The sequence below is a fragment of the Pyrus communis genome, chromosome 5 (assembly GCF_041283825.1).
Source record: "Pyrus communis isolate YQ-2024b chromosome 5, ASM4128382v1, whole genome shotgun sequence".
NCBI classification, from domain to species: Eukaryota; Viridiplantae; Streptophyta; class Magnoliopsida; order Rosales; family Rosaceae; genus Pyrus; species Pyrus communis.
Genome location: NC_142569.1, coordinates 5,428,838 through 5,445,392, shown reverse-complemented (window position 1 = coordinate 5,445,392; position 16,555 = coordinate 5,428,838). Strand labels below are relative to the sequence as shown.

General features: G+C 37.5%; 1 long non-coding RNA gene across 1 annotated transcript; it reads left to right on the top strand.

Moving 5' to 3' along the window:
* Nucleotides 1-7,708: 7,708 nt before the first annotated feature.
* Nucleotides 7,709-14,999, top strand: LOC137724606 (uncharacterized). The gene is made up of 3 exons (XR_015962335.1): nucleotides 7,709-8,034; nucleotides 8,295-9,658; nucleotides 14,646-14,999. It is a non-coding gene; the product is annotated as an uncharacterized LOC137724606 (long non-coding RNA).
* The last annotated feature ends 1,556 nt before the right edge of the window (nucleotides 15,000-16,555 follow it).

Genomic DNA, 16,555 nt, shown 5'->3' with positions numbered 1-16,555 from the left:
ACCAATCAATTAGACAATTTTTTATAAGATCAATAATACTTTATCGATCTGGTATGCTAGACTTTGTACTGGATTTAAGCCTAGATGCTATTTTACTTATATGCCCTTATTCTATTATTTCATGTTATTAGCGTTAATTGATCATTTTGTTGAGTTGTGAGTTTTAGAGTCCTATCAAATTATCACAAGCGCTTTTGATCATATTTGACAAAAAAAGTTAAAAGTGATTATAGGTTCAAAATAGAACTTGAAAAATGCTTTTTAGAAGCACTTTAAGTGTTTTTTTTCAGAGTTTACCTGCATTTTTATTAAAATCTAAGGATCCAACAGTTAGGGCTCATTTGCAAGTGCTTCAAAAATGATTAAAAGCGCTTTTGGCAAAATTGATTTTGGATTCCAAAAGCACTTTAAATTTTTTTTGAAGAGCCACTTAGATTTTTACTAAAGATTGGTTTCAAAAACATTTTCTTCAAAAACGTTTTCGAACATTTTAAAAGCAATTTCAGACGAGCAAAATCTAAAATATTGGTCATACTATATAATTCATTAATCAAGAAGTATGGGGTCACATCCAAAAGTCAAAAAGAAATATGGACTAATGAGAAAAGAAGAGACAAAAGTAAAGTTGGAGACGTTCAAAAGTAATAGGACCCAGTTACTTTTGAATTTGCTGGATACAACTAACAAGCAGTCCTCTGTCCAAACATATTACGCTTTTTAATTAAAATGGTTTTTGAAATTAGTATAAGTTCTCATTTTAGTTATTGAGATTGAAAATCGCTACAAATGATCACCGAGTTTGTCTACCGTGAATCATTATGGTGATTCTGTGAAAAAGTTTTAGTTAAATTGAGCGTATTTTTGTTCAATCAACCCCCAACTTACTTTTCCATTTAACAGAGATTTTTCACGGAATAAGGAGAATGATTAACGATGGACAAACTACAGACCACTTATATTGATTTTCAATATCAAAGATAAAAATGAGGAGTTATGTCAATTTCATAGATAATTTGAACTAGAATGCCAACATATTAAATACAGAAAATTAGATGAAGTTCATCTAAATATATAAACCAATCAATTAGACAATTTTTTATAAGATCAATGATACTTTATCTGACACACCGACCCCAATTTCTGAAGGACAACGGAATGGCCACGTGCTGGCCGACACCCTAGGGTGATGCAAACCATTTCATGAATGCATATGCTAAGAACATGTGAAACATGCAAAAAAATTTTGCGCATAACTATGCAATGTAATAATCAAATACAACCTTATCAAAATAATATAATAAGTTCAACTGCCAACGAAATAATAGTGATAATGCATGACATATTCAGAGCATACTACTAATTCAGAATACAAGCGGAAGGTGTAACAGAAAGTGCTATTACAAGAATGTCCAAGTGGAGAGAATGACATACAGCCACTGGTATGAGAATGCCTCGTAGCTCGGATTGTATGCCTCATTCCTAGGTCCTGAGGGGGCATAAAACAAAACATGAGTGAACTAAGTTGATATATAGATAATACTAAAACAGTTATTCACCAACGTACTAACCCCCAAATTTTATAAAAACTCAATAGCATAATATGTAATAGGTTTTCCGAAAACCCTAGCATGTCATAAAACTTCATAAAACATATTTCATATATAGTGTGCTTAGTAGTGGTATCACAAGGCATAAATAAATCTTCATTCACCTGTAGGCCCTACATCACCCGACCGAAGCCTGTATAATGATATCATTCGCCCGTAGGCAGAAATAAATCTTCATTCGCCCGAAGGCAGTATCATTCACCCGTAGGCCTTACATCACCTGACCAAAACAATGAAATGATATCATTCGCCTGTAGGCAGATCGTATGAATAACCACAAAGTAAGCACAATAAAAACATGAACATAATATTTCCAAAATATATGTGTATATCTCAACGGAGCTCAATAGCTCAAACATCATATCTTAAATCATATTCGTGAATATCTCAATAAACGTAAATCCAATTTACTCATAAACGTTTCATAAAATGTAGTCATAAAATCATGTTTTTCATGTATGCATTTCTTGTAATAAAATCATGCATTTTGGAAGAGGTCCACTCATAGATACACCGTCGTCGAAGAGCAATGCAAACTAAGGAGGATGGAAACGCCACTAACAAACGCACCTAAGCATATAAAGGTACAAATTAATAAAACTATACTAAAAAGATTGAATTTCGAGAAACAGACGTCATAAACGAATTTAGGACGTCGAAAAACCTAAGGGGGTACCTCAGGTACCCCCATGTGCCGCCGTACGTGCCACTACGTGTCGAGTTGGGTCGCCGAAAAGTTGGCTGAAAAAGTTGCCAACGACGACAGTGGAGCACAGTACTTCCGATAGAGGCATGTGTGCTCCACGCACCAGCCAAGACAGGCCCCCATGCGCGGACCCACGCGCTGACTGGGATCTGGATCCTATCGGGTTGGGTTGGATCTGGGTTCTAGGTTTGGGCTTGGCTTAGTGGGTTGAAACTCTGGGTTGGGCCGAGTATCAGTTAGGTTTGGATCCAGGTTTAAGGGTATCGGGTCGGGTCGACCTGGTTTCAACAATTATTTTGTTGGCAGTTGAACTTATTATATTATTTTGAGAAGGTTGTATTTGATTATTACATTCCGTAGCTATGCGTGAAATTTTTATGCATGTTTCACATGTTTTCGGCATTTGCATTCATGAAATGGCTTGCGTCACCCTCGGGTGTCGGCCAGCACGTGGCCATCCCATTGTCCTTCGAACATTGGGATCGGGGCGTGTCATTAGCGGTCTGGTGTGCTAGATTTTGTACTGGATTTAAGCCTAAATTATGTTTTACTTATATGCCTCTATTCCATTATTTCATGTTATTAGCGTTACTTGATCAGGTTGTTGAGATGTGAGTTTTAGAGTGCTTTTAAATTATCACAAGCGCTTTTGATCATATTTGACCAAAAAAAAAAAGTTAGAAGTGATTATGGGTTCAAAATAGAACTTGAAAAATGCTTTTAAGAGCACTTTAAGTATTTTTTCAGAATTTATCTGCATTTTTATTAAAATCCAAGGATCCAACAATTAGGGCTCGTTTGCGAGTGCTTTTAAAATGATTAAAAGTGCTTTTGGTAAAATTGATTTTGGATTCCAAAGGCACTTTAATTTTTTTTTCAAGAGCAATTTAGATTTTTTCTAAAAATTGGTTTGAAAAACTTTTTCTTTAAAAGCGTCTTTAAACATTTTAAAAACAATTTCAGATGAGCAAAATCTAAACTATTAGTCATACTATACAATTCCTTAATCGAGAAGGATGGGGTCTCATCCAAAAGTCAAAAAGAAATATGGATTAATGAGAAAATAAGAGAGAAAAGTAAAGTTGGAAAGGTTCAAAAGTAATAAGACCCAATTACTTTTGAATTTGCTGGATACAACTAACAAGCAGTCCTCTGTCCAAACATATTACGCTTTTTAGTTAAAATGGTTTTTGAAATGAGTATCAGTTCTCATTTGAGTCATTGAGATTGAAAATCGCTACAAATGATCATCGAGTTTGTCTATCATCAATCATTACGGTAATTCTGTGAAAAAGTTTCAGTTAAATTAAGCATATTTTTGTCCAATCAACCCCTCAACTTATTTTTCCATTTAACGGAGTTTTTTCACGGAATGACCAAAATGATTGGCGGTGGACAAACTACAGACCACTTCTATTGATTTTCAATATCAAGTATAAAAATGAGGAGTTATGTCAATTTTAGAGATAATTTGAACTAGAACACCAACATATTAAATGCAGAAAATTAGATGAAGTTCATCTGAATATGTAAACCAATCAATTAGACAATTTTTTATAAGATCAATGATACTTTTTCGGTCTAGTGTGCTAGATTTTGTGCCGGATTTAAGCCTAGATGTTGTTTTACATATATGCCTCTATTTCATTATTTCATGGTATTAGCGTTAATTGATCATGTTGTTGAGATGTGAGTTTTAGAGTGCTTTCAAATTATCACAAGTGCTTTTCATTACATTTGACAGAAAAAAGTTAAAAGTGATTATGGGTTCAAAAGTTCATGCTTTTTAAAAGCACTTTAAGTGTTTTTTAAGAGTTTACCTGCATTTTTATTAAAATGCAAGGATCCAACAACTTGGGCATGTTTGCAAGTGCTTTTAAAATGATGAAAAACACTTTTGTCAAAATTGATTTTGGATTCCAAGCACTTTAATTTTTTTAAGAGCCATTCAGATTTTCACTAAAAATTTGTTTCAAAAATATTTTTTTCAAAAGCGTCTTTAAACATTTTAAAAGCAATTTCAGACGAGCAAAATCTGAACTATTGGTCATCCTATATAATTCCTTAATCAAGAAGTATGGGGCCACTACCAAAAGTTGAAAAGAAATATGGACTAATGAGAAAAAGAAGAGCTAAAGATACAGTTGGAAAACACTTTAAATTTTTTTGAAGAGCCACTTAGATTTTTACTAAAGATTGGTTTGAATTTTTTTTTTTCAAAAGCGTTTTTAAACATTTTTTAAAAGCAATTTTAGACAAGCAAAATCTAAACTTTTGGTCAAACTATATAATTCCTTAATCAAGAAATATAGGGTCTCAACCAAAAGTTGAAAAGAAATATTGACTAATGAGGAAAGAAGAGAAAAAAATACTGCTGGAAAGCACTTTAATTTTTTTTCAAGAGCCACTTCGATTTTTACTAAAGATTAGTTTCAAAAACATTTTCTTCAAAAGCACTTTTTGTGACATCCCACATCGACCAGGGGAGTGATCCTTATATGTATATTCTCATCCCTACCTAGCATGATGCCTTTTGGGAGCTCACTGGCTTCGGGTTCCGTAGGAACTCCGAAGTTAAGCGAGAAGGGGGCTAGAGCAATCCCATGATGGGTGACCCACTGAGAAGTTGCTCGTGAGTTCCCAAAAAGACAAAACCGTGAGGGAATGGTAAGCCCAAAGTGGACGATATCGTGCTACGGTGGTAGAGCGGGCCTGGGAAGTGATTCGCCCCGGGCTGGGATGTGACAATTAGTATCAGAGCCTAACCCACTGGGAAGTTGCTCGTGAGTTCCCAAAAAAACAAAACCGTGAGGGAATGGTAAGCCCAAAGCGGACAATATCGTGCTACGATGGTAGAGCGGGCCTGGGAAATGATCCGTCCCGGGCTGGGATGTGACAATTGGTATCAGAGCCTAACCCTGGCCGTGGTGTGCCGACGAGGACGTCGGGCCCCTAAGGGGGGTGGATTGTGACATCCTACATCGCCCAGGGGAGTGATCCTTGTATGTATATTCTCATCCCTACCTAGCACGAAGCCTTTTGGGAGCTCACTGGTTTCAGGTTCCGTAGGAACTCCGAAGTTACGCGAGAAGTGGGCTATAGCAATCCCATGATGGGTGATCCACTGGGAAGTTGCTCATGAGTTCCCAAAAAAACAAAACCGTGAGGGAATGGTAAGCCCAAAGCGAACAATATCGTGCTACGGTGTGGAACGGGCCTGGGAAGTGATTCGTCCCGGGCCGGGATGTGACACTTTTAAATATTTTAAAAACAATTTCAGACGAGAAAAAATTAAACTATTGGTCATACTATATAGTTCCTTAATAAAAATGTACGGGGACTTAACCAAAAGTTGAAAAGAAATATGGACTAATGAGAAAATAAGAGAAAAAAATATGGTTGGAAAACACTTTAAATTTTTTTCAAGAGCCACTTAGATTTTTACTAGAAATTGGTTTCAAAAACATTTTCTTCAAAAGCATTTTTAAACATTTTAAAAGCAATTTCAGACGAGCAAAATCTAAATTATCGGTCATACTATATAATTTCTTAATCAAGAAGTATGTGGTCTCAACCAAAAGTTGAAAAGAAATATGGACTAATGAGAAAAGAAGAGAAAAAAATACAGTTGGAAATCATTTTAAATTTTTTTCAAGAGCCACTTAGACTTTTACTAAAGATTGGTTTCAAAAATATTTTATTCAAAAACGTTTTTAAACATTTTAAAAGCAATTTCAAATAAGCAAAATCTAAAATATTGGTCATACTATATAATTCTTTAATCAAGAAGTATGGGGTCTCAACCAAAAGTTTAAAAGAAATAGGGACTAATGAGAAAAGAAGAGAAAAAATTTACAGTTGGAAAGCACTTTAAATTTTTTTCAAGAGCCACTTAGATTTTTAATAAAGATTAGTTTCAAAAACATTTTGTTCATAAGCGTTTTTAAACATTTTAAAAACAATTTCAGATGAGCAAATTCTAAACTATCGGTCATACTATATAATTCCTTAATCAAGAAGTATGGGGTCTCAACCAAAAGTTGAAAAGAAATATGGACTAATGAGAAAAGAAAAGAAAAAAATACAGATGGAAAACACTTTAAATTTTTTTTTCAAGAGCCACTTAGATTTTTACTAAAGATTGGCTTCAAAAATATTTTCTTCAAAAGCGTTTTTAAACATTTTAAAAGCTCAAACGAGCAAAATCAAAACTATTGGTCTTGCTATATAATTCCTTAATCAAGAAGTATGGGGTCAAAATTAAAAGTTGAAAAGAAATATGGACTAATGAGAAAAGAGGAGAAAAAAATACGGTTGCAAAGCACTTTAATTTTTTTTCAAGAGCCACTCAGATTTTTACTAAAAATTGGTTTCAAAAATGTTTTCTTCAGAAGCCGTTTTAAACATTTTAAAAGCAATTTCAGATGAGCAAAATCTAAACTATCAGTTATACTATATAATTCCTTAATCAAGAAGTATGATGTCTCAACCAAAAGTTGAAAAGAAATATGGACTAATAAGAAAAGAAGAGAAAAAAATACAGTTGGAAAGTACTTTAAATTTTTTTCAAGAGTCACTTAAATTTTTACTAAAGATTGGGTAAAAAACATTTTCTTCAAAAGCTGTTTAAAACATTTTAAAAGCAATTTCATATGAGCAAATTCTAAACTATTGGTCATACTATATAATTCCTTAATCAAGAAGTACGTGGTCTCAACCAAAAGTTGAAAAGAAATATGGACTAATGAGACAAGAAAAGAAAAAAAATACAGTTGGAAAACATTTTAAATTTTTTTCAAGAGCCACTTAGATTTTTACTAAAGATTAGTTTCAAAAATATTTTATTCAAAAGCTTTTTTAAACATTTTAAAAGCAATTTTAGACAAACAAAATCTAAATTGTTAGTCATACTATATAATTCCTTAATCAAGAAGTATGGGTCTCAACTAAAAGTTGAAAAGAAATATGGACTACTGAGAAAAGAAGAGAAAAAAATACAACTGGAAAGCACTTTAAATTTTTTTCAAGAGCCACTTAGATTTTTACTAACAATTGGTTTCAAAAACATTTTCTTCAAAAGCATTTTTAAACATTTTAAAAATAATTTCAGACGAGCAAAATCTAAACTATCGATGATACTATATAATTCCTTAATCAAGACGTATGGGGTCTCAACTAAAAGTCGAAAAGAAATATGGACTAATGAGAAAAGAAGAGAAAAAAATACGGTTGGAAAGCACTGTATATTTTTTTTAGAGCCACTTAGACTTTTACTAAAGATTTGTTTCAAAAATATTTTATTCAAAAGCGTTTTTAAACATTTTAAAAGCAATTTTAAAGAAGCAAAATCTAAACTATTGATCATACTATATAATTCCTTAATCAAGAAGTATGGGTCCTAACCAAAAGTTAAAAAGAAATATGGACTAATGAGAAAAGAAAAGGAAAAAAAATAAAGTTGGAGAGGGTGCCCAATGAGAACAAATTGACCGTACGCTTACGTCACGTCACAAATTTTCACACCAAGTTCAAAGCCCTCCCTCTCGCGCTCACCGAATCCACCCCAAAGCCCAGAAGTTCTGTTTCTCCACAAACCCTAAAAATCCAGACCACAAAATTGGAAAAGTTTCCGTTCAGACGAAAGCAAACAGCTTTTCCCAAAATTCACACTCGTCGCGGGATTTTCAAACAGTATCAGCAGTGGATTCAGCTTCTTCACTGGTAAGTAGCTTTTTTTGTGGTTCCATTTTTTGGAATTTTGGATTTTGAATTTGTGATTATTTTTTTGGTGTTCTGGAGCTGGTTTCGTGGAAGCTCTGTTTGGTTGCCGAGAAAATGCAAGAAACTGGAAATATAAAATAATTTGAATTGGGTATTGCATTTTTATTAGCACTTGAGCAGGTTCCCTTGTAATTTGATTCACATTTTCGTGAAATTTAATTGTGATTTTTCCTAATTTTTTTCTTTTTTAACTTTTGCAGTTCAACGGGTCTGCATATTGGTGGTGATGTTCGTTTTATACTTGCGAAGAACCTAAGAAGTTATGGAAAGACTGGAATTACTCATTTCAGAAAGTCTTGGCAGTTTGAAAGACAGACTGGAATTACTCATTTCAGAAAACCGCCACCTCAGAGATTTGCTTGCAAATAAGGAAAGGGAAGTTCAGTGCCTTTCACTTCAAGTTTCTGAAGCTGCTGAGAAGATGTCAGAACACTCCATGGCTGAGGCAAAGTTGTTAAAAACAAATGCAAATCTTAAATCAGCTGTAGAAGATGCGGACATTGAAGCTTTAATTGTTGAAGACACGTATGCTTGCATTCTCAGAGGAATGATGGATCAAATTAACTGCATAGTTGAAACTGTCCTTCAACAGGTGGAAGAAATGGTTAGCTCAGGATTTTAAAGCAGATATAGAAGCACCGGTGATGAGGAATTGTATTTGGAGTATTGAAGAAAATAATCGGGACCGGTTTTATGGCAATAAGAATTTGAACTGGCATGGAAGGATGGAAGAGATATCAAGTTTACGTGAGGAATTAGATACCATTTCTAAATCACTATTACGTGAGGAAGTAGACGAAGAGAGTAATAATCATAAGAAGGGCGACAGTTCACACCACAAGGTTTTGAACAATCTTAAATCATCGCCGTCATTGTCATTGATGTCCTCATCAACCTCAACATCTACATCATCATCTCTTTGGGAAGTGGATGTCAACCGGCTTACGCATATGTCAACAGATGAATTGAAAAGCTATTTGACTAAATTGGAGAGAAGTCATGAGTCTGAAGTGCTAGGTTTGACTGAGCAAATTTTCAGCCTGAGGAGAGAATTTTTTAGAGAAGGGGGATCCTCTTTGCCATCAAAGAAAAGCAAGGAGTTTGACATGTTGCGTGGGAGAATCTCCGAGGTTATTACCAAATTAGATGAAGTTCTTGTTGAAAAGGAGGAAGTTGCTACATGTGGTAATAATGAAGAAAGTCTTAGCGGTTTGAAAGAGAGACTGGAATTACTCATTTCAGAAAACCACCACCTCAGAGATTTGCTTGCAAATAAGGATAGGGAAGTTGAGGTTGCGAACACAGAGAGATTAAAGGCAAAACTTGAAAGAGAGCTGTTGCGAAGCCCCTTCATGTCCCCTTCCTGGAAATAACACGCCTAGAGCGCGGTTCAGCCCCTCCCCTCGCCGGAAAACCCGACTGGTTACGCTGCTGCTGCTGTTCGGTTCTGGTTCTGCTGCTGCTGCTTTCTCTCTTCCACAATCTTCTGACTGACTGAAACCGACGAGATTGACGCCACCAAGGCACCCGCCGACGACCATGAGACCTGATCTGAGGAGGCTAGGTCTGTTGGAAATTCAAATCAAAACAGGTTGCTGCTAGCTATTGTTGAAAATCAATGTCAAAGTTAGGCATGGAAAGTTAGGCAATGTTAGGTATGGTTGAATAAAAATTATTAGGTGGAATTAATGTGTTTTGTGTGGTAATAAATAATCTTAGTTTAATCATTTGGTTTGCTATAAATACCCAAGTTCTCAAGCATTGTAAATCATCCCATCCGAATCCCACTTCCAATTGTGAAGAAGCTTGTAAGCTTTCTTATTCCAACAGTTTGTAAACCTTTTTCATATATCAAAGTCCAAGTGTTTTGCCAAAGCTTGTTGCTTCCCTCCTTTCTCTATTTCTTTCTTTGTCCAATTTTATTTGAGAGTGCAAAGTGAAAGAGGTGTGATAGAGTTTGTAAACTTATCACCCACATATTTTGGTATTGAGTTAGTAAACTGTAAAATACCAACAATTGGTATCAGAGCCAGATTACCATTCTGGCAGTTGCAGCAGTTATGGCGTCCAACTTAGTGCAACTCTAAGTTCCCACATTGAAGAAAGAAAATTATGAAAGATGGTGCATCCAATTCAAAGCATTGTTTGGATCACAGGAGCTATGGGAAGTTGTCAGTAGTGGGTATGTTGTACCCACTGCCGAGCAAGAAGCCGTATATACTGCGGATCAAAGGAACACTCTCAAGGACTTACGAAAGAAGGACCAAAAGGCGCTGTATCTTCTATACCAGGGTTTGGAAGATTCAACGTTCGAGAAGGTTGCAGAAGCAACAACGAGCAAGCAAGTATGGGATACACTCAGTACAATCTACAAAGGAGTAGATCGAGTCAAGAAAGTGAGGTTACAATCACTTCGAGCAGATTTTGAAACTGCTCATATGAATGAAGGGGAGAGCATCTCCGACTATCACTCAAGGCTCATTGTGATAGTAAATCAGATGAGGAGAAATGGCGAGAGACTCGATGAAGTACGAGTTGTGGAGAAGATACTCCGGTCACTCACATCTAAGTTTGAGCATGTGGTGACTGCCATTGAGGAATCCAAGGATTTGGAGGTGATGAGCGCAGAAGAGCTACTAGGATCCCTCCTAGTTCACGAGCAACGCATTCAGAAGAATGCAAGCCCCACAACGCTAGAGCAAGCTTTGGAGTCAAAGTTGAATATTGACAAACCAAATAAAGGTCGTGGGCAGTGGAACTCACGTCGTGGGAGCTCATCCAACCGTAGCCGAGGACGAGCCCGAGGAAGAGGTCGAGGCTATGCACAAAATCAAGGTCAGTCTCAGGAGTGGAGATCTACTCGAGGAAAGGCGCATATCCAGTGTCACAACTGTAAGCAATATGGACATTATGCCAATGAATGTTCACATAAAAATGGTGAGCATGTCAACATGGCAGAATCAAGTGGAAATACTGATGAAGAACTTACAGTCTTACTAGCACACCATGATTCCAGTAGCCAACAAGATGTTTGGTATTTGGACTCTGGTGCAAGCAATCACATGTGTGGAAAGAAGGAGTTTTTTGCCGAACTCAAAAAAGGGGCCTATGGATCTGTAAGTCTTGGTGACTCCTCAAAGTTGCCAGTTGAAGGCAAAGGGAAGATCAAGATTATCCAGAAGGATGGAAGAGAAGAATACATCTTCGATACCTACTACATACCAGGTATGAAGAGCAACATTCTGAGCATTGGTCAACTGCTCCAGAAAGGGTACATTATACATATGGAGAACATGCTTCTCACTCTCAGGAATGCAAGGAGAAAGCTTATTGCACGTGTTCGAATGTCAAAGAACCGGATGTTTCCGTTGAATTTGAACACAAAGATTGGAAGCTGCAACATCGGTGTAATGGAAGATGAGTCATGGAAATGGCATCTTCGATTTGGCCATCTTAATTTCAATGGCCTAAAGTTGCTGTCAAGTGGAGGAATGGTTCGTGGTCTACCCCAGATTGAAGCCACACGCCAAGTATGTGAAGGTTGTGTGCTTGGCAAGCAAGCACGACTATCGTTCCCTGTTGGTGATACATGGAGAGCAAAGGCACCACTGCAGTTGGTGCACACAGATATATGTGGTCCATTGGATCCCATGTCTTATGGAGGTAATAGGTATTTTATTACCTTCATTGATGATTTCAGTAGAAAGACTTGGGTCTATTTTCTCAAGGAGAAGTCAGCTGCCCTAAAAATTTTCAAGGAGTTCAAGGCACTCACAGAGGCAGAAAGTAACCACAAGCTTGTGGCTGTGAGATCAGATAGAGGTGGAGAGTACACCTCCAATGCTTTCCAAGCATACTGCAAGGAGCAAGGAATTAGGCATCAACTTACTGCTGCCTATACCCCACAGCAAAATGGGATAGCCGAAAGAAAGAATCGAACCATCCTTGACATGACAAGGTCCATGCTTAAGGAGAAGAATTTGCCAAGAGAGTTATGGGCAGAAGCTGTAGCTTGTTCGATTTATTTGTTGAATCGATGTCCAACAAAGAGTGTCAAGAGGATGACACCACAAGAGGCTTGGAGTGGATACAAGCCGAATGTTACACACCTAAGAATTTTTGGGTGTATTGCATATGCTCAAGTTCCAGAAGCCAAGAGGAGGAAACTTGATGATAGAGGTGAGAAGTGTGTGTTTGTGGGCTATAGTGAAGAGTCCAAGGCATACAAGCTCTACAACCCACTAACTGGCAAACTAGTGGTTAGTAGAGATGTCATCTTCAGTGAAGTGAGGAAGAGACATGGACGTGGAACAACAAAGAAGTCAGTAAAGAGAAGATCGTCTCCACTGATTTTGAAGAACCAGAAGTTGTACCACCGATTGAGCAACAGCCTGCTCAAACAATCACAACAACTCCAGTGCACAGAATTGCAAGGAGTGGTCCTACATCTAGTGAGGAAAGCAGCTCCTCAACTCCAGTGAGGTTAAGGAGTCTCACAGAGATTTATGGACAAGAAGAAGAAGAAGAAACCAACCTTTTCTGCTTGTATGCAGACCACGAGCCTTTCTCATTCAATGAAGCTGTGGAAGAAGATTGTTGGAAGAAAGCCATGGAAGAAGAGATCCATGCCATCGAGAAGAATGACACTTGGGAGCTGACAAAGCTCCCACCAAATCAGAAGGCTATTGGTGTCAAGTGGGTTTACAAGATCAAACGCACTGCAGATGGGAGTGTGGATCGATACAAATCAAGGCTTGTAGCAAAGGGCTACAAACAGAAGTATGGAGTGGACTATGATGAAGTCTATGCTCCAGTTGCGAGACTTGACACGGTAAGATTGCTAATCTCTCTTGCCGCACATCATAAATGGAAAATTTATCAACTAGATGTCAAGTCAGCCTTCCTTAATGGAGTACTTGAGGAAGAAGTGTACGTGGAACAACCGGAAGGCTTCCAAGTACAAGGAGAAGAAGATAAGGTGTATCGTTTGAAGAAGGCTTTGTACGGCCTCAAGCAAGCACCACGAGCTTGGAACTCAAGGATCGACAACTACCTTCACCAAAATGGATTTCAGAAATGTCCACACGAGCATTCAGTTTACATGAAGAATGGTGAAAAAGGGGAGTTCTTAATTATTTGTCTCTATGTAGATGATTTATTGTTTACAGGAAATAATGAGGCAATGTTCCATGAGTTCAAGCAATCCATGTTCAGTGAATTCGAGATGACTGACAATGGATTAATGTCATACTTTCTTGGCATAGAAGTGAAGCAAGAAAGTGATGGTATCTACATCTCTCAACAAAGGTACATGAGAGACATATTGAAGAAGTTCAATATGGACAAGTGCAACACTGTCAATACCCCAGTTGCAACTGGATTGAAGCTGTCCAAAGGAAGAGAGGGTGAGTTTGTAAACTCAACAGTGTACAAAAGCCTCGTTGGAAGCCTAAGGTACCTTACAATCACAAGACCTGATATAGTTTATGGTGTTGGACTCGTGAGTCGATACATGGAAACACCAAGGGAGTCTCATTGGCTTGCCGCCAAGAGAATTTTGAGGTACATAAGAGGTACTCTAAACTATGGTCTATTTTATAATTTTGGTGAAGATGCAAAATTATTTGGTTATTCAGATAGTGATTGGGGAGGTGACCAAGATGAAAGGAAAAGCACAACTGGCTATGTGTTTTTTCTAGGATCAACAGCTTTCTCATGGACTTCAAAGAAGCAATCAATTGTTGCTTTGTCATCATGTGAAGCCGAGTATGTTGCTGTAGCCTCAACCGTGTGTGAGGCAATTTGGTTAAGAAATCTGTTGAAGTCAGTGTGTCATCCACAAGTGGAATCGACTGTGATTCATGTAGATAACGTGTCAGCAATCAAACTTGCAAAGAATCCTGTTCAACATGGAAGGAGCAAGCACATTGATACCAGGTTCCATTTTCTAAGGGACCATGTGAAGCAAAAGACAATTGAACTTGTCTACTGTCACACCAAGGAACAAGTGGCAGACATCTTCACAAAGCCATTGCCAATTGAAACATTCCGGCTACTGCGTGAAATGCTAGGAATGAAGGCGTTTTGATTTGAGGAGGTGTGTTGGAAATTCAAATCAAAACAGGTTGCTGCTAGCTATTGTTGAAAATCAATGTCAAAGTTAGGCATGGAAAGTTAGGCAATGTTAGGTATGGTTGAATAAAAATTATTAGGTGCAATTAATGTGTTTTGTGTGGTAATAAATAATCTTAGTTTAATCATTTGGTTTGCTATAAATACCCAAGTTCTCAAGCATTGTAAATCATCCCATCCGAATCCCACTTCCAATTGTGAAGAAGCTTGTAAGCTTTCTTAGTCCAACAGTTTGTAAACCTTTTTCATATATCAAAGTCCAAGTGTTTTGCCAAAGCTTGTTGCTTCCCTCCTTTCTCTATTTCTTTCTTTGTCCAATTTTATTTGAGAGTGCAAAGTGAAAGAGGTGTGATAGAGTTTGTAAACTTATCACCCACATATTTTGGTATTGAGTTAGTAAACTGTAAAATACCAACAAGGTCATGGCGATGTGGGGTGGTTGCCGTTGATGTGTTGGATTGGGGCTAAGGAGGTCGTGGTATTGGAGGGGAGGAAGAAGGTCATGACTCCCGGTGGTGGGTTTTTATTTTATTGTTGATGGTTTTTTTTTTTTTTTTAATATATTAAATTTAACAGTGTTAAATTCTGGTTAAGTGGATGGACGTAATTAGAGATAAGGCATGTTCCCCATAAAAAAAAAAATTAGAGATGAGACATGTACTTAGGGACAGCAGATCCATACCCCTCTCTGTGACCTTTTATTTTTCAACCTTCAATCAGAGCAAAGGTGCAACGCATCCCTAAGTAAAACAGTAAAAAAAAAAAAAAAAAAAGCAGCAAAAATAAACAATTTATTATTATTTAGGCATTATTGTGCTAAATTTTTCATTTTATTCCTCTCTTTTTTGTTTCTTTTAATCTGGACTTTTTTGTTAATCAGTTCTTATCATGAAATTCATGAATTTATGATCTTAAGCCATATAAGATTTGGGAGCACTCTAGTATTTAAAAGAACTATATATAGGACTAATACATATAAAATTTGGTTTGTACAACAAACTGTACAAGGAATTCAAATAAGTGAATGAGCAAGTATAACAAGTGATTCTCTTTATAAACTAGAACTAAAAAACAAAATGCGTAGCAGCTTTCTCTTGATCATTCTTGAAATGTGCAGTAGAGAGTCAATTATTATCAAATATGACAACATTTTATCATTTTGCTCTTCCCAAAAGTCACAACTCAACCTATATTTATTCAAGACACCGTCACCATGGGCATTTTGGTCATTTGATAGGTACGGATTATAATAGACATTCATATTGTCCACTATTTGGTTGTTTAATTTTTTTTTAGAACCTTTTATGTCACATCCCGGCCCGGGCGGGACCACTTCCCGGGCCCAACTCTACTACCGTAGCACGATATTGTCCGATTTGGGCTTACCATTCCCTCACGGTTTTGTTTTTGGAAACTCACGAGGAACTTCCCGATGGGTCACCCATCCTGGGAATGCTCTCGCGTGCTACTCGCTTAACTTCGGAGTTCCTACGGAACCCGAAGCCAGTGAGCTCCCAAAAGGCCTCGTGCTAGGTAGGGATGAGAATATACATTTAAGGATCACTCCCCTAGACGATGTGGGATGTCACAATCCACCCCCCTTAGGGGCCCGACGTCCTCGTCGGCACATTTCCGGCCAGGAATTGGCTCTGATACCAAATGTCACAACCCGGCCCAGGGTGGATCACTTCCCGGACCCGCTCCACCACCGTAGCACGATATTGTCCGCTTTGGGCTTACCATTCCCTCACGGTTTTGTTTTTGGGAACTCACGAGCAACTTCCCAGTGGGTCACCCATCATGGGATTGCTCAAGCCTCCTTCTCGCTTAACTTCGGAGTTCCTACGGAACCCGAAGCCAGTGAGCTCCCAAAAGGCCTCGCGCTAGGTAGGGATGGGAATATACATTTAAGGATCACTCCCCTGGACGATGTGGGATGTTACATTTTACCCTTTGAAATCTCGTCCCTTCTCCTGAAAATTTCTAGTTTCGTCACTGCTACTCAGAAGCTACATAATTTAAAGGACGAGACATGTCGGCAACAGAAATTGATTTCTGACAGCATTGAAGAGTCAAATGCAACCAAGCAGCACTTAATTGATGCATGGGATAAAAATGAAAGATACAAGGCTGACGTGTGCAAGGTAGATCAGAAGCTTGAACTACCAATGAAAGAGTTGTGCGAAGAGGGGAGAATGCTTCTTGATGCTAACCAAGAGAAGCAAAATGTTTTTTTCTTTGTTTGAAGCAAAATGTTTTAGAAAGGGAGCACAAGCAACAATTGGAATCAATGGCTGTGCATATTCGTGAACTATTGAAAGCGGTTGCT